General features: G+C 44.9%; 1 non-coding gene across 1 annotated transcript; it reads left to right on the forward strand.

Moving 5' to 3' along the window:
• The first annotated feature begins 12955 nt into the window (after positions 1–12955).
• LOC127196751 (U6 spliceosomal RNA) lies at positions 12956–13063 on the forward strand. Its single transcript, XR_007831524.1, has one exon. It is a non-coding gene; the product is annotated as a U6 spliceosomal RNA (small nuclear RNA).
• The last annotated feature ends 557 nt before the right edge of the window (positions 13064–13620 follow it).

A 13620-nucleotide genomic window follows, 5' to 3' on the forward strand; every position in this document is an offset into this window, starting at 1 on the left:
TATGGGAACCTCATGGTCAGGTTGTGGTTCCAGTCATTGGACGGACACCTGATTGGCTGACACTCACGGATTGTTAACATCCGTTGCTCACCAATAGGACTGAATTGGCATTGGCATTTTCCACAGCACTGTGGGCACGGATCTCTTATGCTATTAATTGTGACTAAAACAACCCAGCTGGAGTTGCTTTTAATCTATGCTGCTAATATGTAGATGGGTTTTTAACTTTAGCTCGTATGTGCAAAAACACAGGAGAAGCCCAAGTCCCAATTACACTTAGTCTCACTCATTGTCCGAGCTCTGCCCTCTAGTTCCTTCAAACACGTAAGCTCAATTTCCTTTCCTGAGTCATATGTAATGAATGTGCTTTCTGAAAGAGTTCACGTAGCTCCCAGATGTGTCTGGCTTTGAAAATATCTGAACTGGCATGCCAGAATTTTTCCGATATAAAGCTAAAGGCCCCACATTTATCTAACATCTTCAAAGAGAGTACTATACAAGTTATAGGCTTCCTGGAGGTTACAACGAAAGAAGAAACAGATCAGGGGAAAGGCTGGCTTCTGCCCTGCAGGCTTGACAAGGTAGTAGAGGCAGTATAGTCGCAGGGAACTATACGCTGCACGCTGCCAAGAACATCGTTAGGAGAAATCTGAATGTGACGTCGTTGGGACAGCCTCCCACAAACAAGGCAGTAGTGTCACCTTGGTGACTGTCTTTCCTGGAACACGCCACTGTCCCTTAATGCTTTGAAGACAACGTTCACCCAGAGGAAGACTTAAATCATCGTCTCCTAATTCCGAGCTCTGGGTGCCTGTTCTAATGGAAGCCCTGAGAGCTCCCCCACTCGAGTGTAGGAAATCACTTATTTTCTCTTGTTTTTTGTGAAGCTGTTTTGCCAGGTGGGAGTTATGAAAGCAAAGCCTGATAGCGAAAGCAGAAGAAATAGCTATTCTTCCTCCCCAGCACCCGCTCTGTCGTGTACCCACACTAACAAGCACGGCATAGGGCCGTGCAGAACTGCGTTGTGCATGGGCTGTTGAGAGCCACGGTGTTATATTCACAATCAGAATCTTCCAAAGCTTTGAACTCAAGAATCGTTCTTATTCATTGGGAGGGAAATTTTGAGCAGATTTTTTTTGGCATATATTGCTTATAGAGCTGTCTGCACTAGGAATGTGTTTGAGAGTGGCGTCCCGCACACCCCGTCACAAAGCACAAATAAATACTTCCTGCCTTATCATTAAAACGTTTGAGAAACCCAGGAAATTTGGTAAGATTATGTGCAAGTCACTAAGGCCCTTATAAGCACTCTTGTTGCTTTGACCGAGCCCGTCAGGGAAACTGAAGTCCGGCACAGAAAGTTCCCTGAGACCCTGCCACTGGCCATAAAGGCAACCAAGTGTCTCAGCCAGGCTTATGGGACCCCAGAACACAAGGTGGCTTACTCTGAGGCTTGCCTGCTTCTTTCTGCTCATGTGTCCCTTCAGCATGCCAGAACCCCGGCCAGGATGGCGAGCAATGGCTTCCGTGACCCTTCAAGGCTGAGAGCAGGATGGGCATGAGCCACCCACGGAGAATCCGTTTCTCTCAGCTGTCCCTTTGACAGAGTGAACATCTAGTGTCATTTACATTTTTCTGCCAACTCACTGCCATCTAGTGGTTATGTTAATGTCTGTTTTGCATAAAATATAAGGAGGACCTAACCCATTTCTAATATGATGGAAATATGGTCTTTAGATCAATGGAAAGAAAATTCCATTAAAAAAACAAAAAGCAAAAAAGAACCGCACCTAGGTAAATACACATACAGTAAGACATAGTTGGATTTTTTTTTTTTTTTTCAGTTCTTCAGGTGAAAGTTGAGTGAGATGGGTGTGTTTCCTTGCACATCCACTGACCATAAAGCGGCTATGTGAGCCGTTTAGAAAAACAAAAACTTCATCTGAAAAGTCTCCCCCAGCCTTTGTTCAGCGATGGGCAGGCGCGGTCTTTGTCCTAATTATATTCGCAATGCAAATTGCTGGATGCACTATACATTCTCTTTATGAAATTAAAAAGCCATCATGTTCTCATTTGTGTACATTCCTCTCCAGGCTAGAGACACTCCCTTTCACCTCCCCACTCCGTGACAATAATGATGTAATTTATAAATCTGAAACCAGAAAAAGGAAATTATAGTATCTCTCATTAAAAGATGGGTTTTTTAGGCATGGTGCTTATTTTACAAATTTCAGTTGAATATTCCTTGGATTTCTGAAAGACCCGAAGTAGGTAAAAACACCGAGTCAGCAGGCACAGCCCCCTTGGAACCAAGAGAAGGGAGATTCACAAGTATACGGTGATGGTGAAATACGCCGTTTGATTGGACTCAGGTCAGGAAATGTTTTTAGAGATTGATCAACAAAATTAAAATCCTGCAGATGTTCACTTGCTTCCTGATGTTTTCAGTTGCAGTGATTCAATAGCAACATTAGGACAGATCATGCCATGTCCAGGGTCCCGAGGTTTCCGAAGATTCCCCTTCCCACTCAGGAAGGCTAGTCCACTCGCGACCAAGGACAGCACTGTGGGCCCGCCCTGTGTGGCTCTGCAGTCGTCCCTCCATTTGGCTCTGTCCTCGCTGGACACTGTGAACTGAGCAGACTATATGAGTTCTCACACTGTGTGAGTTCCCCTTGCCCGTTGCCTACCTCTCTTAATTTGTTAAATTGTGTATGTGTGTGCATGGTGTGTTGTGTGCAGGAGCACACGTGCCACAGTGGCACCGCAGAAGCTGGAAGTCAACTTTGTGCAGATAGTTCCCCCCTTCGACCTTTAGGTGTGTACCCAACTTGGAACCCAAGTCACTCAGCTTGTGTGGCAAGTGCCTCTAGCCACTGGGCCACCTTGCCAGCCTGTTACCCCTTTTCTTCACAGGGTGATTTCAGTGTTTAGGAGGAATCAGTGGGATCAGTCTGGGCTACCTTGTCCCAGTCCTCACTATCCCTAATGTGAAGACATAATAATTTAATGTTATTTATTAATGAAAAAAAAAAAACATAAATTTAGCATATGCTAAGCTTTGAGTGCTGTGAGAGTCTGGAGTGGTCCATACTCGCTCATCTCTCTCCTTGACTCCCAAGAGCTGCTTGAAGTCCTGTAACTCATTCATGGTAAGTGCTCGACACAGATGTGCCTTGTGCCATATGCTTACCGTATGTTTTCTATATTAAAACACACAAATACTCCATGTTATAGTTGCCTGCAGAATTCAGCGTGGTAAGAACCGGGCAGATCTGCAGCCTAGAACAGCGGTGTACACCAGGTAGCCCGAGAGTCTTCCTCAGCTATCTTACTAAATGTGGGTCAGAACAGTACGATGTTCATAGGACAGTCACCTAATGATGTGCTTCCAGAGCCTATTATATATATCATGACTGCTTATGGATTTGTGACACACACACACACACACACACACACACACACACACACACACACACCATGGGGTGGTTTAATTTATGTTTTGTATACTTCTTATCAAAAGAAAACATTCTCTTGTGCATCTAGAATTGTATCTGCCACATTTTAGTATCTTAGTAACTGGAAAGAAAATTTAATTGATTAGAAGTCAGTGTGAACCAAAATACCTTTCTTTTTATTTGATTGGCGGTTGGAAGAAGATTCCAGTGTCTTCCTCCAGGTGGTTTCTCTTCTACTGTCTGCAGACTTGTAGTGTCAAGCACTGTGGGAAACATGGAAACTCAATAAGAGCTCATTTTACATTTGCAGGTCAAAAGATTTGGCAGATCAGTGCAGCAGGCAGAAGGCCCTTTGCTGGAACCCTCCGCACTCTTCTTTCCCAGCAAGTATGACCACACACAGAAGTTGTCACGGACCACATGTAGACATTCAGGAAGCCCACAGTGAGTCTTCAGTAGGTGTCCCATTAGCAAGAGCTCAGAAGTGCTCCTGGCCTTCCAGCAGCAGAAAGGCAGGGGACGTCTAAGTGGAGGGGGGCAGTGCTCTTAACTGAGGATGGCGGAAAGACCTCATTCTGAACTTACAGATCGTCTGGCCACACGGGTACACTGACAACGGGCCTGTGCGAGCGGGGGGCAACAGGAGCTAGTTCTTTATGAGCCTTATAACAAATTAGCTTTGATACTTGGTAATACCTGTTAAATCAAGTGGAAAAAAAAAAAGTAAGCAGCGCACACCCAAACTGCGGTCTACAAAATCCAAATAGCATCTTACTTCAATAGCGTTCCTCAATACCCACAGTCCGTGTGATTGACAAGCCACGCTCCACCCCGTGAGGACACCTTCAGTATTCGTATACAAGGGAGGAGCTCTGGGAAGCATTAGGTAATGGAGAGACCACCAAAGAGGAAACACTGAAGACTCCAGACAGTGCGCTCACACTCTCAAACAGAAATCATCGCTGACAGTGTCCTGGAGCATCCCTGGCAGTGTCCCTGACACTGGCCCGGAACTACAAAGACCAGGGTAAAATATGACGTTAGGCATGTTGACTTGCCTCTCAGAGTCTCCATTTCCCACCTAAACCTAGCTCTTGGTGGACTGTCAGAGAACAGCAACCTTAGCTGTTACTGCTGGTGCTGAAACAAGTCCTGCCTTGGGAGGAACCTTCTAGACTCTTCCAAGTTTCCACTTCCTTCTGATGTTTTGTTTGCCTTCAGAGCATCAAGAGCCCCCTCCCCCTGCCACCTTCTGGAGGTGATATTTTAACTTTTCTACAGCAGTTAGTCACCCCATCGCCTGAGGTTGCCAGCCACCTTCTCCTCCTTATACCACGCCCAGAAGCAAATGGGATGGAGATCACATCCGTCGAGGCCTGCTTCCTGGGTCAGCTGAACTGTGGGTAAGTAGGGCCTCTCACAAAGCAATAAGCCAGTCATTAAATCATGGCCTTCATTGGTTCTGCTTTTATGCTCCAAGTGTTGTTTTCGCTAAGAGCTTTTTCTGAGTCTAACCAAGCTCCCAACTGGCAGCCTTTCCCACTGTTGCCCTTTCTAAGATACTGGCAGTAGCTGACACTGAAAAATGAGGAAAATGTCTTGGCAAAATATTTCTCATGTACACTATATTGCAGAGATTTTTGAGCCTGAGGGATGAAGGAGGTTTCACTGGCTATGGCCCCCTTGACAGAGCTCTCATTGACTAGGTCTTTGGTTGCTTCATCCTTAGAAAGAAAATGAAATCACAGTTTTGTGAGAGTAAAATAAAAATTCTAATCATGTTTTAAGCTGAACAAGAAAGACTTCTCTTACCAGAGCCAATGATACTCGGTTTGAATTGCATCCGATAGCTAGGATTCTATTTTAAACTAGTTGCAATTGGAGCCTTTTATTCATTTCTATACTGTAGTGGAAAAGCCTGGCAGTTGTATAGCTGTGAATAGCTGTGATGCTTTTGCTGGAGGCTGTAAAGGACTTCTGTTTTTAAAGCTAATGGCTATTTGTTGAGAAGGCAGACCTGAGGCGTGAATTCTGTGGCCAGCAGTGACAGATGGATTATGCCACGTTGACATTTGGTTGATGCTTCTTCAAGCACATTTTTATTGGGGAAATGTACAGAAACCAGGCAAGAGATGTAGAGGATCTTATCCTAGCAGAATAAGATTTAATAGGAATAAAATTGCTTGGAAAGCAGCAGTATGAAACCAGTGCCTTAAATGTATAGGACTCCGAAGCAAAGAGTTACTTATTGTCTTTGTTAGGATTTCTATTGCTGTGAAGAGATTCTATGGCCACAACAACTCTTCTAAACGAAAACGTTTAGTTGGGGATTGACTACTGCTCAGAGGCTTAGTCTATTACCGTAATGGCAGGAAGCACGATGGCAGGCAGCAGGAAGAGAGAGTACCACGGGGCCTGGCTTGAGCTTCTGAAACCTCATAGCCCACCCTCAGTGACACACTTCCTCCAACGAGGCCACATCCACTCCAATGAGGCCACACCCACTCCAATGAGGCCACACCCACACCAACGAGGCCACACCCACACCAACGAGGCCACACCCACACCCCCAATAATGACATTCCTTATGAGCCTATGGTGGCCATTTTCATTCAACCCACCATACCTATCGTGGATTGGGAGTATGGCTTAGTGCAGAGAGCTTGCCGAGCAGGCAGGACAACCTTAGTTGTTTCCTGGGACAACCTCAAAATCAAAGAACAAAAGGTCTATTCTAGCCACTGTTAATTTTGTGTAGCAGTAATTTTTTTAAACTTTATTTTATTTTTGCTTTATATGTGTGTGTGTGTGTGTGTGTGTGTGTGTGTGTGTGTGTGTGTGTTTTAGGTTATGTACTCCTGCGTGCTTGTGCTGGAGGAGGCTGGATGAGAGTGTCAGGTTTCCTGGAGCTGGAGTTATAGGCAGTTGTGAGCTGCCCTATGTAAGCGTCAGGCACTGGATGCAGCTGCTCTGCCCTGGTGTGCATTGCACACTGGCCTGCTGGGCCATCTGCTCAGTCCTGGAGATAAAGCTTTTCCTTGACCTTAGCATGAGCATATTAGGTCTCTGATTTCTTTGCCTTGTGTGATACCCATGGGCACACATGGCTTGTTGGCCTTAGCAGGTGCCCAGGGGCTCTTCCTCTGGGTTTTAGCCAATGTAAGAATTAACCATGGCTGCCTTTATGTGCTTTCTAACCCCCCCTTTCCTGGTGTACCCCACACATTACCGAGATAATAGTCGTGTCTGAGTTTGTGTGTGTCCTCTGCTCTGCCGGGGATATCGACTGCTCCCATTTTTTTTCTCAGTTCGCAGTGTGACATCCCACGGGAGAGGAGTGTGGGCAGTTTGTTTGCTAAGTGGACCTCGCAGCAGCCAGGTTTAGCAGCTTCTTCATCCAGAGATTTCTGTGCCAGAGCTCAAGTTATCACAAGCGCCAATAGCCTGTTCTAGAGAAAACAGACCGTGAGAGTGAGGCCGGCAGCTCCTGCCTGCTGCTCTGTGTTACTCCCTATCCTGAAGGCTGGGACCCTTGTGCCCAGGAGAAGGTTTGTGGAGCCGCTGCAGGATTGGGGCAGATGAACGGCAATGATTTCCTCTCAGAACCCTCAGCACCCACACGCTAGGCTCCCAGTCAGACGACACGTGACCTGAGGGTATTGGAACAGTCATGGTGACCAGACAGCTTCCCAGAGAATACATTTTCTTAAAAGTAGGGTCAAAGCCAATTGTCAAAAGATGAGGCTAATGCTTAATGCAGTATCTCTGAATTCCAAAGATCTCTGTGTTCAAAGAGCTGTTCTCTCTTTCCTGACAAACCCTGCTCTTGTGCTTGTCATAGGCAACTATAAAGCCACATTTGACAACAAGAGGAGTATTCAGTATTCCTGTGGCTGAGAACTTGGAGCACTGGCTGAGCACTCTGGTGCAGGGGGCACTGCTGTTCAGTGTTGCCAGATTCCAAACTAATTTTTTTTTTTTGCTTCAGAAAAATAGCAAATAATTGTTTACTGCTGTGGAACATTTGGGATGGCCGTTTTCTCATATTTGTGTGCATGTATGCATGATATGTATGCATGTATATTCACATGTGTGTATGACATGCACACATGTACATACATGTGGATGACCAAGAACGGTGTTGAGATTCTTCCTCGATCACTCTTTCACCTTATCCTTTGGTGCAGGATCACCTAGTCAGGCCTAGAGTTCGCCCACACAGGCAATCTCTAGATGGTTTCCTGTGGGCGTCTCCTGTCTCTGTGTTGCACCAACGTGACACTTATATGCATCCAGGGGTTCTGAACCCCAGTCTTCTTGCTTGCTCTGTAAGTACTGAGCCATCACTACAGCCCTTCGGGACATTCTTAAACTATAAATTTATTCACATGCATATGAAATTACAATCTAACTGTATGTCATATTTTACTTGCTATTTTAGCAGTCCTATTGATCTCCCTTAATTTAGATATTTAAACTATGTATCATCAACATTCACAAAGGTTCACATAGCTGTCACATCAGTGAAACCAAGCAGTGCTGACAGGAAAGGGAGCACTGAGATGGTGTGCCGGTTAAGCTGACCCTACAAGGTCTTCTGGAGCCAGTATCATGGTCTCCTTTGATCTGTTATGGTGGATGCTGTGGACTAGACACGAAAGTCACTCAGGGTTGCTTCATTCCTTGTTTTCCTCTATCAGAATTGGGAAGACAGAACACTTGGAGTCTGGGACCACCAGTCACAAGTGTTGACCACATAAGTGGGTTCTGTGTTGGCATCATGGACAAGACCTCCCAGAGAATATTTATGAAATGAATGGGGCCTGGTTGTCCCTACTAGGCTTTTTGTCCCTCCTATCATGGACACAGATGTGTTACCAATGTCCAGAAAGCACCAGAGAACCGTGACCTACAAAGCAAAGAGGGACTTCACTTCCCAGTGGGGAGAAAAGAAGGGAGGAGGCTTTCCTGCCCCTTAGCTGAGAACTTTACCCTTTGTGAGCAGAATGTTGGACCCCGGGAGTTATGCGCATGTTCTGACCCCTAGCACCTGTGAGTGTGACATACTCTGGAGATGAGGTTTTTACTTACATAATAAGAGACTGAACATGAGATCTTTTTGAATCATCCAGGCAGGGCCTAAACCCACTGACACACTTCCTTATTAGAGAGATAAGGGAAGTCAGTACACAGATGACAGAGTGTTGGAGATTGGACTGATGTATTTTGATGCTAATTGCTCCTTGCTGTCTCTGTGCCCCAAGACTGCCATGTAGCCTTGCCTAAAAATCATATTCCTATTTGGCCAAGAAAAAGCCAACACACCTGGGCAGGGCAACTGGGATAGGCTAAGGTTCTGGGGTGGGTGGGGGGAGTGGTGGGGGACGAGACTGGAAGAGGAGGAAAGACCAGAAAGAGAACAGGAAGGAGGAAGGTGGAGTGATGGAACAGGCAGGAAGAAGGACGTGGCCGCCGTGGATGGAGATTTGACCCAGATGAAGAGCATTAACAAGTATTTGGGATTATGGATGGGAGGTAGCTAGATAGAAATTAGAAGCAGATGGCATGGGATTGGGGTAGGGTATGGGATGCCTGTCCCAATATGGGAGGTAGTTTAGGGGATTAATATCTGCCCTGCCCCAGGTTAACTAAGGCTATTTTAAAATATAGCAGGTGTCTGTGTTTCACTGATTGCTAGCGGGTTAGAAAATAGTGCCGTAATAATAGTTATAGGCCTGATAATAAACATTACTAAGCCATACTGATAAATTGACCACAACAATGGAAGACACATGACGGTGAAGCAGAGATGGAGCCAAGCTGCCACAAGGAGTCCAGTCTGAGGAGGGCGAGGCAGAGAGAGTTCTCCCGAGAGCCTCCAAGAGAGCACGGGCATGCTGACACCCTGAGTTGGCTGTCTGGCTTCCAGAACTATGTGATATTTCCATTGCTTGAGAATACCACACCTGGGATTCATCGTAGCAGTTTCACACCACGGCTGCCACAGGTATGCAAACACTCAACTCCCTTTCGTGATCCCTGCATTGCTCCTTTATTCCACTTGAGTGCATTTCCAAAGGCTGGAGTCCCTGCTCCAGTCAGGCCATCAGCACATCAGTTCTGGTCCAGGGACACTATACATCCCTGGAAAATGGGCTTTAGCCTTAGACTTAGCTGATGGCAGTGCAGTGGCATCAGCTTACATGGATGAAGACCTATTTTCATATCCCATGAGCCTTTAGCATCTTTGCATTCTTACAGGAAGTGAGAGTTTAGGATGCTTACTCAGGGGCTCATTTTCTGTTCTGGGGCAAACACATCTTGATGTACATTGCTAAGAGCGGCAGACCTAAGATGACGGTCTTACCTATGACATCGATCGAGCCCTGTTAACTCAGGCTTAGCATCACTGCATTTCCGAATTAAACTCTCTTTAAATGGGAATGTTTGGCCTCCTCTCTAAAATAAGAATTCATAGGCACTGATGTTATCAGCAGTCACCCTATTAGATGATTCAGGGCCAAGCACAAAGGTAGCCAAGTGGCATTATCATTCTAAAGACACCTTCTTCTGTAAAGTTCATGGTAACTGTGATTACATATTCACACTACAGCCAACTTCAGGTGGGTAAATATCCTTTCCTTTAAATAGATTCCAAATGGGATTGGGAAGGAAGAAAAGCCGGGCTGAGTAAGTTACGTCAGGTCTCAGAGCTAGGTAACTTAGGCTGCAGCCATTTCTTCACACGCTCAGCTCTTCACTCACTCGTTCAGTGATTTTTTTTTTCAATAAATGTGTGGAATTTTAATTATGGAGCATTTTAGTTGGGGATTTGTGTATAAAAATGATTAGGATACAGTCTACATAGTAGGATGCTGGTATTAATCATTAGCATATCTGTGGTTTTATCTTCTTTTATGTTTGCATTTCTTTATTGTTTTACCATGAGGAAACATTAACATTCTGCACACAGGAAATCAAGATGCTATCATCTCCCTTGGGAAATAAGCCTTGTCCACCCACTCACTTTGAAATGTCAATTTAGTGTGGTGAAATGCCAAAGGCTCGCGTTGGGAGGGTGAGAGCACGCAAGCATCAAGCTCATGGAACAAACGCAGTCATCAGGAGAAGAAGTAGCTCGCAGACTTTCGCTTGTTACATTGCGCCTTTACATGAGGCTGGCTGGCTCTGAACTAAGGAACACAGTAGAGATGGCAGTGGCATTGCCACCCACTGTTTGAATGGCCTATAGCCACCTGACCACAATCTGTATAAAACAAAATATTCTTGAGTTCCCTAAACATCTGTAAACTTCTCTACCCTGAACTGTCTGAACAAAGTCCTCCCCATAGAGAGTGCTGCACAGAACAAAGTCCTCCCCATAGAGAGTGCTGCATAGAACAGAGTCCTCCCCTTGGAGAGGGCTGCACAGAACAGAGTCCTCCCCATAGAGAGAGCTGCACAGAAGCAGGCCTAAGTTTGAAAGGCTTTATATCAGCTGGCAAGTTGGATTCCGGCTCTTGCTTCAAACCTAAGACATTGAGTTCAATTCAACAGCATGACCAACACAGAATGGGATAGGCAGAGCAGATTAGAAAAAGAGAGGATGTGCCGGGATGCATCACGTGGCCTGGCCCTAACGTAACTTCCAGGATCATCAGGTTTTGCCTACTGAACCTCCCCATCATTATGAATGTGAAATCATTTTATCTTAAATACAAACACTGCCCTCGCCCCTGTGGTCCCATTCCATCCCTCAAGCTCCTGGGGAATTCCTACCTCTCTTTTCTGGACAAGGTCTGAAAGCCATGTTGACATACTTTCTCCTTTCTCTCCTTCACGTGACATGTTTCCCTTGGGCTTTCAGGCAAGTCTTCAACAAAGCACCTCTTGGTCAGGTCCTCAATGACATCACATTTCCAGGTTCACCCTGTGTGGCTGACCAACATCCTTGCTTAGACTAGTCTGTTTTCTTCTCTTAGAAACATCTGTTCACATTCAGAATTTTAGGCTCACCAAGATAGGGAAATGTTTTCTTCAAGGTTGCCAAATATGAACAGCCAAAACACCATGAATGTAACATGAATATAATTCCTGATTGTTCTGTGCTTCTTCTTGCTGTATGTGGTTTATTTTATGTATGTGCAATAATATAAATGTATGCATAAAAAAATAATAAAAAACCTGTAAATACATTTTTGAAAAATCAGATTTTGGTTATTAAAAAGAAGAAGGAAAGGAACATCTCTTCTTATCCTTTCCAGTGTTAGCACTGTGGCCCACATCACCGGCTACCTTATGTCACTAACTCAGTGTCTCCCTCCTCCCAGTCCCATCTTCTGTACCTGGATCTCCACGTAGGTGAACTATTCCATTCCTTTGACTAAATATCCCCACTGACTCCCTTGTGACTAGAGCTAAAGGCCCTATGTTTTCAGTAGCTTAAAAAGACCCCCTACTCATCTGCCAGCTGAGCTCCCTGCCCACTCTTCATCTCCTCTGCCTTTTCTCTCTCCCCTTCTCCTTCTCTTCTTCTGCCCTTCCTATCTCTCTCTGTCCTTGAGATCAGGGTCTTGTTGTCACCCAAGCCAGTCTCCTGGTCTCAGAGTTTGATTTCATGTGTCACTCAGCACTGGGGAGTCTAGTGTGGCCCTACTGAAGCCCAGAGCAAGAGAGTTAGCCCACAAGCGTGGCCTCCTGGAAATGCTGCTTCACAGTACTTATTTATTCATTAATTTAGTGTGTGTGTGTGTGTGTGTGTGTGTGTGTGTGTGTGTGTACTACATACGTGCAGTGTAGAAGGCCATGGAAGTCAGAAGAGAGCATCAGATGCCCTGGAACTGGGGTTACGTGTACTTGTGAGCAACGATGTGGGTGCTGGGAACTGTATCTAGGAGCTCTGCAGGAGCAGGCAGTGATTTTAACCTGCGACCCACCCCCTCAGAGCCTTAATAGTACATTTTGTTTCTTAAGCTCTTCATGGACTCACTTTGCAGATTTACATCTGGGTTTTATAGAGGTTTTACTTGTGTTTTGTGCCTCTGTAGGTCTTGGCTCACAAGACAATAATAAATACATGATAACTGGAATTTGTTTTGCTGCTGTTGCTTTTGTTGTTTCTTTGCACCTAAGATGGACTCTAGCATATTGTTGGCCTGAGCAAACATTGCTGAATTTGGGTGCATGGATGGCTGAACGATTACACTAAGCATATCTGCAATCTGATTTTCAATGTCAGCCATGGCCAAACTGATGCTCATGTGTTAAAGACAGTTTGAGCTGTGGGTCCTGACGAAGTTGGGCTCAGATGTGTCTCCAAGAACCACCCTCTCAATGTGTTGCTATGGATGCAGAGCCCTCAGGTGAGAGAAAGCTCTTTTTTATTCCCTTTCCTTTTCTTTCTATTCTTCCTCTCCCTGCTCTCTTCCTCCTCTTGTCCTTCTCACCCTTGTCTTCTTCTTTATCTTTTTCTACTTCTTCTTAAGAAACTACTTATGGTGCTCACTTTGGCAGCACATATACTAAAATTGGAACGATACAGAGAAGATTAGCATGGCCCCTGTGCAAGGATGACACAAAAAATTCGTGAAGCGTTCCATATTTTTGCAAATACAACAGCATATCAAAAACATCATTCACCATGACCAGGTAGGATTCATTCCAGGCATGCAGGGATGGTTTAACATAAGGAAATCCATCAATGTCATCCACCATATAAACAAACTGAAAGAGAAAAACCATATGATCATCTCTTTAGATGCAGAAAAAGCATCTGACAAAATCCAACACCCATTTATGTTTAAAGTTCTGGAGAGATCGGGAATACAAGGCACTTATCTAAACATAATAAAGGCTATATACAGCAAACCAACAGCCAACATTAAATTAAATGGAGAGATACTCAAGGAAATCCCTCTAAAATCAGGAACTAGACAAGGCTGCCCTCTGTCCCCATATCTCTTTAATATAGTTCTTGAAGTTCTAGCCAGAGCAATAAGACATCAAAAGGAGATCAAGGGAATCCAAATGGGAAAGGAAGAAGTCAAATTATCCCTATCTGCAGATGATATGATAGTGTATATAAGTGACCCCCAAAATTCCACCAGAGAACTCCTACAGCTGATAAACATCTTCAGCAAATTGGCAGGATACAAAATAAACT

The sequence above is a fragment of the Acomys russatus genome, chromosome 12 (assembly GCF_903995435.1).
Source record: "Acomys russatus chromosome 12, mAcoRus1.1, whole genome shotgun sequence".
In the NCBI taxonomy this organism is placed as follows: Eukaryota; Metazoa; Chordata; class Mammalia; order Rodentia; family Muridae; genus Acomys; species Acomys russatus.